This window comes from Eulemur rufifrons, chromosome 30 (assembly GCF_041146395.1).
Source record: "Eulemur rufifrons isolate Redbay chromosome 30, OSU_ERuf_1, whole genome shotgun sequence".
NCBI lineage: Eukaryota > Metazoa > Chordata > Mammalia > Primates > Lemuridae > Eulemur > Eulemur rufifrons.
This window is the reverse complement of record NC_091012.1, coordinates 101,654,284-101,666,185: the sequence shown is the minus strand read 5'-3', so window position 1 is coordinate 101,666,185 and position 11,902 is coordinate 101,654,284.

Genomic DNA, 11,902 nt, shown 5'->3' with positions numbered 1-11,902 from the left:
CATGTTTTTTTAATTGTGGTAGAGTACACATAAAATTTACCACCTTAACTATTTTTTTTTTTTTTGAGACAGAGTCTCACTCTGTTGCCCAGGGCTAGAGTGCCATGGCGTTAAACACTAATTCTCCATTGTCCCCTCCCCATAGTCCCTGGCAACCATCATTTTACTTTCTCCACAAATTTGATTACTAAATACTCCTTATACGTGGAATTATATAGTATTTGCCGTTTTGTGACTGGCTTATTTTACTTAGCATAATGTCCTCAAGATTTATCCATGGTATAGCATGTGTCTTTCCTTTTTAAGGCTGAATAATATTCCATGGTACGTGTAGTCATCCCTTGGTATCCATGGGGAATTGGTACCAGGACCCCCCTCAGATACCAAAATCCATGGATGCGCATGTTCCTGATATAAAATGGCATAGTATTATATTTGCATTTAAAATATGCACATCCTCTGGTATACTTTAAATCATCTCGAGATTACATATAATACACAATACAATGTAAATGTTATATAAATAGTTGTTATGCTATATTATTTAGGGAATAATAACAAGAAAAAAATGTCTGTACATGTTCAGTACAAACACACTTCTTTCTTTGAATATTTTTGATCTCTGGTTGGTTGAATCCATGGACGCAGAGCCCACAGATATGGAGGGCTGACTGTACATTCCACTTTTGGCTTATCTGTTCATCTGTCATTGGACACTTGGGTTGCTTCCACCTTTTGGCTATTGTGAATAATGCTGCTATGAAAATGGCTATGCAAATATCTCTTTGAGACCCGCTTTCAATTCTTTTAGATATATATACCTAGAAGTGGGATTGTTGGATCGTATGGTAGTTCTATTTTTAATTTTTTTTTTGAGACAGGATCTTGTTCTGTCACCCAGGCTAGAGTGCAGTGGCGTCATCATAGCTCACTGCAACCTCCAACTCCTGGGCTCAAGAGATCCTCCTGGCTCAGCCTCCTCAGTAGTTGGAACTACAGGTGCGTGCTACCACACCCAGCTAATTTTTTTATTTTTGGTAGAGATGGGGTCTCACCCTTGCTCAGGCTGGTCTTGAACTCCTGGCCTCGAGCAATCCTCCTGCCTCAGCCTCCTGAGTAGCCCAGCCTATTTTGTAATTTGTTGAGGAACTTCCCTTCATACTGTTTTCCACAGCTGCTGCACCATTTTACATTTTCACTAACAGTAATTTCCCCCATCCTTGTTAATTTCATTTATTTGTAAAGTATATGAAAAACTAAGATGGTTTTTTTTCTTTTTTTTTTTTTTTTTTGAGACAGAGTCTCACTCTGTTGCCCAGGCTAGAGTGAGTGCCGTGGCGTCAGCCTAGCTCACAGCAACCTCAAACTCCTGAGCTCAAGGGATCCTCCTGTCTCAGCCTCCCGAGTAGCTGGGACTACAGGCATGCACCACCATGCCCGGCTAATTTTTTCTATATATATTTTTAGCTGTCCATATAATTTCTTTCTATTTTTAGTAGAGGTGGGGTCTCGCTCTTGCTCAGGCTGGTCTCGAACTCCTGAGCTCAAACGATCTGCCCACCTCGGCCTCCCAGAGTGCTAGGATTACAGGCGTGAGCCACCGCGCCCGGCCTTTTTTCTTTTTTGAGATAGAGTCTCGCTTTGTTGCCTGGGCTAGAGTGAGTGCCGTGGCATCAGCCTAGCTCACAGCAACCTCAAACTCCTGGGCTTAAGCAATCCTACTGCCTCAGCCTCCCGAGTAGCTGGGACTACAGTCATGCACCACCATGCCCGGCTAATTTTTTCTATATATATTTTAGTTGGCCAGATAATTTCTTTCTATTTTTAGTAGAGACGGGGTCTCGCTCTTGCTCAGGCTGGGCTCGAACTCCTGACCTTGAGCGATCCACCTGCCTCAGCCTCCCAGAGTGCTAGGATTACAGGAGTGAGCCACCGCGCCTGGCCCTAAGATGGTTTTAAAAGTCAGAACTAGATCAAAAGGTATACTCATAGCAGTGTCACTTCTCTGTCCTCCTCCTTCCATCCCATTCCTACCCACTCCTTCTAGGCAACCAGTCTCAATAGTTTCTGCTTTATCCTTCCAGTGTTTATTTTTGTAAAGATAAGCAAATATGCATATGTTTTCTTATATCATCTTGTTTCTTACATGAAGGCTTGGATACTATACATACTTTTTTGCACTTGTTCTACTTAACAGTATCGCTTGGAGATCACTCCTCATCAGTTCATAGATTTTTTTTCCTCAATCATTTTGCAGCTGCATAGAGCTCCATCGTGTGACTGTACCACAGTTTATTTAAATCACTGCCTATGTATAGGAACTGATATTGTTTCCAATATTTTGCAATTATAAACCATGCTGCAATGACTACTCTTGTGCATTTGTATTTTCACATTGTTGGAGGTGTATCTTCAGGGTAAATTGCTGGAAGTGGGATTGCTGGGACGAAAGAGAAACACATCCATTTTTATTAGATGCCAAATTCCCCTCCATTGATGTTGTAAAAAGGACTTTTAAAAAAGCACAAAGAAGAAAAGCTGATCTTTACAAAAGAAACCAAACAGTCTTTTTTGCTGACATCCAATAGTCCATGGTGGTTTTAAGGTCGAGGGATTTAATTTCACAAAGACTGGTTTTTACAGAGTGATTTAATTTCACCATTGTCAGAGCCTCTGCTAGTGGCTACCCACTCCCACACACGGTATCACACTGCCATAGGAACTGCCCATTTTAGAGAAGCAGCAACTGAGGCTCAGATGTGATAAGCAACCCGGGGGGCCATCTATAGGCAGATATCTGTGACTCAAAGTCTATCTGGGCTACAGATGCTTTTAGAGATTAAGCATGTTTCTCTGTGGAATTCTGAATCTCCCAGAACATCTGATGAAAGCCAAGAGCCCTCTCCTTAAGAGCACACCGAGAAAGGGAAAAACAGCCCTTGCTATCTGGGAGCTGGTCTGGCACCCATAGCTAGGGCTTGATGTCCTCTTTCTGAACATGAACAATTTCACAAAACATCAATATCAGACAAGGCTGCTCTGTGACCATGATGGATCAAGACAAAATTAAGACCGGTCTATAATCTTGTCTGAGCACAGACACATGAGCGTTGTCCAAACCACAGAAATAACCAAATGTCCCCCTGGCCTGGTTACTATGCTGCTTCTTTCCCAATTACAGCTTCAGCCTCCACTCTAGCTAGTCTGCCCTCCTTCTCGATAAGATTTATTAAGCTGCCCAATTATAGAATTGCCTCCACTTCCTATCTAAAGCAAAGCCCTGCTTCCTTAAACCCTCCCCCAAGTCACCTAACACAAGCCCAAATCCTATTTTGAACTCCCTTTTACTGAGACACCCCACGATTCCCCACAGTGTGTGGTCTCCCTTGTTGCAATGAGAAATAAACCCCACTTGTTCAACCACACGTGTGTTCCTGGGAGTCTTTGGATGAAGGGCTTTGACAGCACTTACAGAGTTGGCTGCAAGTTCAAGGGCTCTTTGGAACCCCATCTATGCATGCCCCTCACCCATAGACTCCTAATTAAGTGCCCTTGAGCCTGGAGCGTCAGTAAGACCATTAAACCAGATGGAAAAACTGACGTGTAGGCAGATTCAGTGACTTCTTCAAAGTCTCGTTGTGTGCTAGTAACTGGGTAGAAACTGGAAACTGTGGCTGCTGTCCAGTAGACATGGAACCCATCCCCAAGCCCATCCTGGCCACAACAGTGTCCTCCCTGCATTGGCCACCAAACTACCTGGCAGGACACGCATGTGCTCATCTCTGAAGGATGGCTTTGTTCCCTCCCTGCCCTAGCTTTCTCTCTGTAGAATGGGGCAGTGGGATTCTAGGTTAAGGTGAGGGGTAAAGGAACCCCCCCCCACACCGGAAGCCTCAGGCAGTGAGGTCTCAGTCAGAGGAGCCTCATCTTCCCTGTCCACCTGCACTGTGTCCTGGAGTCTGTACCTCACAGACCCTATCACCAGGAGCACACCTTGTTCCCATCTCTCACTCTCCCTTCGCATGTCTCGCTGCCTTTGCCCATGCCATGCCCTCTGCCCGGAACACGCTCCCTTCCCTTCTTATCCTTGAGTGCTCCTAGTTTCCCTTCAAGATCCAGGAGCTCAGTGTCACCTCTGAGGTGGTGGAGACCTTTCCCACCTCTCGCCTCTGGGACTCCCAAGCCCCGGGCAGACCCTCTCTCCATAAGCCTAGCACACAGAAGTGTCTGGCTGTCTCCCCACTAGGCAGTGCCCCGTCTCTGTCCCGTCTGGAGCTCCCAGTGCCTGCACTGGGCTTGCCGTCCAGGCGATGCCTGGCAATGTAGACTACAGGACTCCATCAAACCCAGCAAATAGGTGCTACTGGCCTCCTTGTGCCTGGAGAGCTCTTGGAATGGGGCTGCCACAGGACTCCTGGGCTTTATGTGGGAGGCTGAGGTTCCTCCTCACCCTGCAGACCCATTGCCCTTGGCCTTCTGCCCCACCCCACTTGCAGGCTGCTGTTCCCCTTCCTTCCAGAACCAGCTGGGGTCTCCCCAATGCTCCTGGAACCTGAGGGCCTCCCTGCACACCATCCCCTAACCTAGGTCCCTCTGTCATCCCAAGATCTGACTGCACCACTCTCATGTCAAGCTGTCAAGGCTGAGGACTTTTCTGACCTGACACCTAGCAGGCTGGCAGCACTGTGCAGGTATTTTGGTTCAGCACTGAGCCCCATCCCCTGCCAGGGGTGTCATTCCTAGGACACATCTTTGACTGTCCTCCTGGCTCTTGCTTCCTGTGAAAGACAACTGCATTCAACAGAGCCAGTAGCACCCAGTGCTCCTAAAGAGGCCTCCTCGAATGGTTTCTTTTTCTTTTCTTTTCTTTTTTTTTTTTGAGACAGAGTCTCCCTCTGTTGCCGGGGCTAGAGTGCCGTGGCGTTAGCCTAGCTCACAGCAACCTCAAACTCCTGGGCTCAAGCGATCCTACTGCCTCAGCCTCCCGAGTAGCTGGGACTACAGGCATGCGCCACCATGCCCGGCTAAGTTTTTCCATATATATTTTTAGTTGGCCAGCTAATTTCTTGCCCTCTTCCCTCGGCAATACGGCTGTGCATCCTGTGAACCCTCCAAGCCCTACAGAGCCAGGTACATTGGGGTGCACATGCCTGATGCCCCTGACCACACTGGGTCCCTGGCATGTGTCCTTGGAGTGTGTGGTATGGACCAGAGTTCACGATTGCATCTGCACACACACACATAATCTAAGCATCCATCTGTCCATCTATCCATTCATCTTGGGGACAGTTCCTATAAAAGGCATTCTTCCTGAAGTTTAGTGTCTTTTTGTTTCTTTGAACTGCAGGCTGGAGGTTGGCACATGTGTCTCCTTGAGACCTGGAGCAAGAGCAGGCCAGCCACCCCAGGCTTTTGGCCACACTCTCTGAGTGCTGGCTTTTTTGTTGGAAAGCCACCCCTGACTCCCCTGGGCCAGAAATTAAAGGCCCCTGCTCAGCTGCCCAGTGCCAACTTCTGCCTTGGCCCCCCCATCCACCGTATGCTTCAACCACACTCATTCTCTCTTACATCTCCCAGGGTCTACTTACTGCCCTCACTTCCAGGAACGCCCTTCCTCCTCCTCTCTCCTGGCGAAGACCGACAGATCTGTGAGCACTCAGCTAAAATGCCACTGTCATAATCAAATGCTCCTTGCGGGGTATCCACAGCGCTGATCACAGAATCATGCAGTGAGATACACCTGCGGATGTCTCTCCAGTTAGACTGGGAGGGCTGAAAGGGCACAAGAGTTGTCAGTTACATGGTGCGTGGGTGGGTGGCTAGATAAACAGATGAATGAATAGGTGGGTAGGTGGGTGAATTATGAGTGGATGAATGGGTGCAAGTCTAGGTGAGTGGTTGGGTAGATGACTTGTGGGTGGATGGAAAAGCAGGTTGATGACAATTCTAGTGTTCTAACCCATCCTATCTGCTTCCCACCCCTCCCTCTGACCCTCTCACACGGAACTCATCCTTAATGGTCCAGAAGAACAGACCTCCCTCTTCCAAAAAATCAGTGTTAGAAACTGATGCTCGATGAATACACACCTACACAACAGCTTTGGACCAGAGCCGAACTGACAGGCTGATAGCTGAACAGACAGATCCCTCAGAGGAAGGGGACAGAAGAACCTGGAGCTCAGATGTGCCTGGGAGGGCCATCTGCTCTGAATGGTGACAGAAGATGGGAGGGAGGCTGCTCTCTCCCCCTGGGCTGCCTTTGAGCTGCCAGGCCCATGGAGTACTTGGCAGTCTCTCCGAGAGCTCCCCATCCTTCTGCCACACTGCCCTAAATCCCACCAGAAGATTAAGTCACGTGCAGAAGGTTTTGCCTTCTTCAGACAGCCTCTGCTGCAAACATGTTTAAGGGCTTCTGGTAGTCATTGGAATTTTAGTATAAATTACCTTTCTTATCTGTCATGGAACGCAGAATTTCTTGTGGCTAAGAGAGATGGGGTAACTTTGTGGCATAAAACTGAGGACGTCCACATGGTGGGCAGAGAGAGACCAAGGCTGCCAGTGCTTTTACTTAAGGCTGGCATGCCAGTGGCCTGCCGTGGTAGGCAGGCATTCTTTTTGCCAACTCAGCACCTCTTCCCTCTTCTATTAAATGCCACTCTCCACTTTCTTCTGATGACACACGTCACCTCACTCCAGTACATGTTGTCCTTGTGGGACTAATTTCCACCCACCCCCAGCTCCCAGCCCATATCTTTAGGAGTGGACCTGTAACTAGTCTGGCCCATCAGAGCAATCTGTCATCCTGACCACAGGGTCACGAATGGTGTGCGACCCAAGCCAGGCCACGTGATCTAAAACTGGAACTGAAGGGAAAGAGGCTTCTCCGTCTGTGGGGGCTCCTTGCTCTTTGCGGATAGGTGAGGCAGCCGCCACATGGGAGAGCTTGCTGAGGGCCAAGCTCTCAAAGAGAAAGCAGATCTCCCTTTCGGAGAGACGTTGATTCCTGGGCCGTGGTGTGCAGGCCCAAAGCTCACTCTGTCCGAGGTCTGTTCCATTACTCGAGTAAATCCCCTCTTACCTTAAGCTGGTTTGACTTGAGTTTCTGCCACTTACAACCCACAGATCCCTGAAGAATACACCTACCTTCTTGCCCTCTCAGCCCACGTGGGGTTATCTTCCCATTTTGCAGATTGGCCCTCTGAGGTCAGAGCATGCCAATGCCACAGAGAGGAGCCTGGACTGGAAGGGATCCCTCAGGCCACTGAGTCCATCCCCTGTCCCCCACAAGTCCCCCAGGCAGGCCTCAGGATTGGCCTGAACCCAATTTTCCTCCTCACTAGCCAAGAAACTTGGGCAACTGGGCTCTCAACTTGCTGGGCAACCTCCCATGCTGTGGAGAGGGGTGTCTATGTACTTTATCTCTAAGGGCAGGGCCTGGGCTGGGGGAACTTCAGCTTCCAGCTGTTGTGCTCTTGCAGACCATCTGTTCTTCCCCAAAAAGTAGCTGCAAAGGTTTTCAGCAATTCACAGCTCCAAAGTGCTCATTGTGCAGATGGGGAAACCAAGAGGCGACCTCCCCCGGAGGCCCCACTGTTACCGGTAGGGAATTAGCCTCTCCTTGTGCTGCACCCACTTTCTCCCCTGGACCCCAGGATCCCTTGGATGGCAGCACAGGGGTTCCAGAGAGAGCAAGCCAGGCATGTCCTCCCTGGCCAGAGGTCTGACCTCCCTGATCCAGGGAGTTGGCTGTTTTATCCAAGGATAGAGCAGCTGGTCCTGCCAGGCCAGCATCTGGAAGGGGTCCCAAGTATCCCTTCAAACACGTCTGCCACTGGAAGCTCTGCAGAGCAACCAGACCTAATGACTAACAGCAGATATATACTGAGTGCTTACTCTGTGCTAGGCGATTTGAAGAGCTTTGTGTGCATTATCTCATTTAATCTTCTCCCTACCACCATAAGGCAGGAACTGTAATTATCTGCATTTTATAGATAAGAAAGCTGAGGCATGACAGTTGAAATAGCCTGCCTGAGAATAAAGCCCTTCCTACATGTGTCACCAGCACAGCAGCCCAGGATGGGGCATTTCAGCACTGCCCCTAGCCAGGACGGCCTCGGGGAGGACGTGGGGGCTGGTTATGTCTTGAATCTGAATCAGGGCACAGCACAGAGGGTGGGAACTGACAGGAGGGCCCCTCATCCCAGAGGGTCATTCCACATCCCCATGGTGGAGGTGTGTCACAGGCCCCCATTCCACACCCTGGACAAAGCAGGGCAGAGCCCACAACAGCCTGGGTTCAGCCCTGCCTCAAGTCTCAGTCCCTGAGGGTCACTTCAGGCAAGTCCCTCCCCTCCCAGCTTGGTGATGTCATCTGGACTATGAGCTGGTAGATGCGGTTAAAGGATTATTTCCAAAATGGCAACAACTCAACTCATACAAATATAAAGTGAACCCGTGTCAAAGATTTTATATAGATCATTTATTACTGAGGGAACTGGTAAGATGTTACAATGGGCTCACAGGACGATCTGAAGAACAGACATCTAGGCTCCCAGGGACACCAAAATGAATTTGCCAATAGATGTAATATATTTGGAATCATCTTTTTCCGCAGGGTAGAAATCAGTTGTATCTTTGATACAGGACAAAATTCGTTTGCATTTTTATGAATGGGAACAGTGGGCCCTGCACAGCTTAACTTCTACCTCTACAGAGTTCAGAATGGCCCAGCCAAAGACAGAGGTGCAGCCTCCTATAGAATCAGATAAGCTTTAAGGGTCTGCTAGACAACGCCTAGCATGTCATTGAAAGGACGCCTGGGAATAGTCTTGTCTGTTTAAAAGCTTTTTACAAGTTTTCCGGACGAGTGCACTAGACAATAGCCCAGCACTTTTCCAGCTCAGAGACATCCCCAGGCTAAGGCCTGTGCAGCCCTCGGAGCTATGTCTACTTTCTGCAACCTCTCCAGTCTTCCTTTGCCTTTAAAGACCTGGACACTGAGGGGTGCCACCAGCTCACACAGTGCCTTTGTGAACTTTAGAAAAGGACGCCCCTTCCTCTTGATGGACACAGCCCCAAGGCAGGCCCTAGGAATGCTAGAGGAGATCAGGATGCATTTCTGTCCCCTCTTTCCTCCTTGGCCAGGTGTCCTTTGTCAGGGCACAGCCTGAATGACTGTGCACAGTGGCCTGCTGCTGCCTGACAGTCCACGGTCAGTATTGTTGACCCCCCTGGGGATCTAAGGGAAAGCTATTAGCTTAGGGTTAGGGTAAGAGCACAGGAAGGTCTTGACCCTGTACCTGAGAGCTTTTTGGGGTGAAGCCGGGCAGGGCTGGGGTGCCAAGGCTGGGAGGGGAGATCCCTCTGCCCTCTCCAAACCTGCTCTACATCTGGGCCAGACTTGGAGTTCAGGACCAGTATCACCCTTCTCTAACCAGGGCCAGGCGGAGGGTTGCGGGTCCCTGTGCCTCCCACCGCCCCCCCCAGGCAGCTGCCATGCCTGGGTGGGTTGGTGGGTGACCAGGGTTAGCAGTGGAGGTGTCCCCTCCTGGCCCAGGGTTGCAGCCCCACCAGGCCTGACTTCCCCCATGCTGATAGGCCTGTGGCCGTGGCTGCTCCAGCCGGCATCCAAGCTTTGACCCTGGGGCTAGCTGTTAGGACCCAGAAGTGTCAGAGAGGAAGATGGCCCAATCTTGGGGAGTGGCCACCTGCCTGCTCACTACCCGTAGGCTACTCTTGCAGACTAAATGCTTCCTTGCGCCTGGGCTGCAGACAGTGGCGAATACCAGAGGCCCAGGAAGAGCAGGCAGCTTACTCTGGGCCCCAGGGGCTTGTGGAATCCTGGACAGCTCTTTGAGCCTAAACTGCCTGTTTCAGGGACAGAAAGAACACTCATACACGCCCCCTCACGTACACATCCCCTCACACCCCCCCCACACCCACACCCTCACACTCCCACACACACAACCTCACACACCCATACACACCCTCACACACCCGCACACACCCTCACACACCCTCACACTCCCACACACACCCGCACACTCCCTCACACACCCACACACACCCTCACACTCCCTCACACACCCACACACACCCTCACACTCCCACACACTCCCTCACACACCCACACACACCCTCACACTCCCTCACACACCCACACACACCCTCACACACCCACACACACCCTCACACTCCCACACACAACCTCACACACCCACACACACCCTCACACTCCCACACACAACCTCACAGACTCACACACACCCACACACAACCTCACACACGCACGCACACCCTCACTCACCCTCATACACCCTCATTTGTCTCTGGGCCCCTCCGAAGCCTGGGTGCTTGCTCTTTTACAAGTGATGAGAGAGCCAGACACAGCTTCCTGGCTGAATGGACACTGCATCCCCAGTCCCAGGCCCTTGCTTCTGAGTGTCCCTTGTCTTGCCATCTGTCCTCCTACCCCATCCCTGCGGGTCCAGGTCCTCCCCAGTACCATGGGCCCCCTTCGCTGCATCTTCCTACCTCGTCCTCTAGGAAGCCTCCCCTGAGTCTCCAGGCACAAGTCTCTCCTCCCTGCTCCCAGTGGCTTCCTGTCATGATGGCTCACAAGCACTGCTCATCTTCCCGGCCCTCTGGAGTCTGGCCACATTGTCTCTGGGTTGCCACAGAGCTCAGCGCAGAGCTCAACTCAGGGGGAGGGGGTTGAAGTAAGGAAGGGGTGTTTCCCAAGCTCTAGCTTTGTGTCAAGTGACAAGGTTTGAGACAAGTAAAACAGTCCTGAATTTCACCCCCTTGGCTCCGCCCAAACCTGGATTCCTAGAGGAAGCACATTCCTTGGTTTCCCTTATAATCTCCAGCCAGGTGTAGGTGGAAGTGAATCTGCACACCCATGCCCCACACAGGGTCCCATATGCATGCACAAATGCCATAGTGGTCCCCCAAGGGTACACATGCATAGACACCAAGCCCCAGGCCCATTGGCACAGCTGAACACGTGAGCATACCCATGCATGGGCCCCTAGGGACATGTACAGGCACGCCCAGACCCACCTGAAACCGTGCACACACACATGAATGGGCACCCAGACACTGAGGCATGTCCATGGGCCCACCTGATCACATCCACATACACACAGGGGATATGCTCACAAATACCCAGACCCAGGCCCGTGGACAAATATGCATCCACGCAGGGGTACATGTACACAGACACCCAGGGCCAAGTCCATGGGCACACCTGCACTCGTGCACACACACATGCATGGTGCCCAGAGGTCTAGGCTCCTGGCCACTTGTACACACACACATGCATGCATGGGTGCCCAGGCCAATGGAAATTCCTAAAGCCATGCACACATGTGTATGGACATCCAGGCCCAGGCTCGTGTGTACACCTGTTCACTCACACTTGCATCTGTATAGGCACCCAGGGGTATGCATGCATAGACGCTAGACACACTAGTCTGTGCCAATGGGCTTCCCTGTACCTGTGCACTCACACACAGCCACACATGTGGAATACACATGTACAGGCATGTACACACAGACACAAACACTCAGGCTAACACCCATGGCCATAGGGGTTTGCACATGGAATCTCACACATGAGCACATCCTCATGCACATGTACAATTGCTTTTCACAAATACCCTTGTCAGGGTACAGGTCCCCATGTACCTGCTGCACTGTAGCATCTCCAGAAGTGTGCACACTTGAACTTGTGTCGCACACATGTGCTTATAATCACACCAACATTCAAAACAGCAAAGCACAAATACACACACATGTAGCATGTATGCATGCATACAAAAACATTGTAAATGTGCACACACAGAGGCATAAGCACACCATGCATGCATGCACATAACTTCACACATGCTGGTATGTGCGC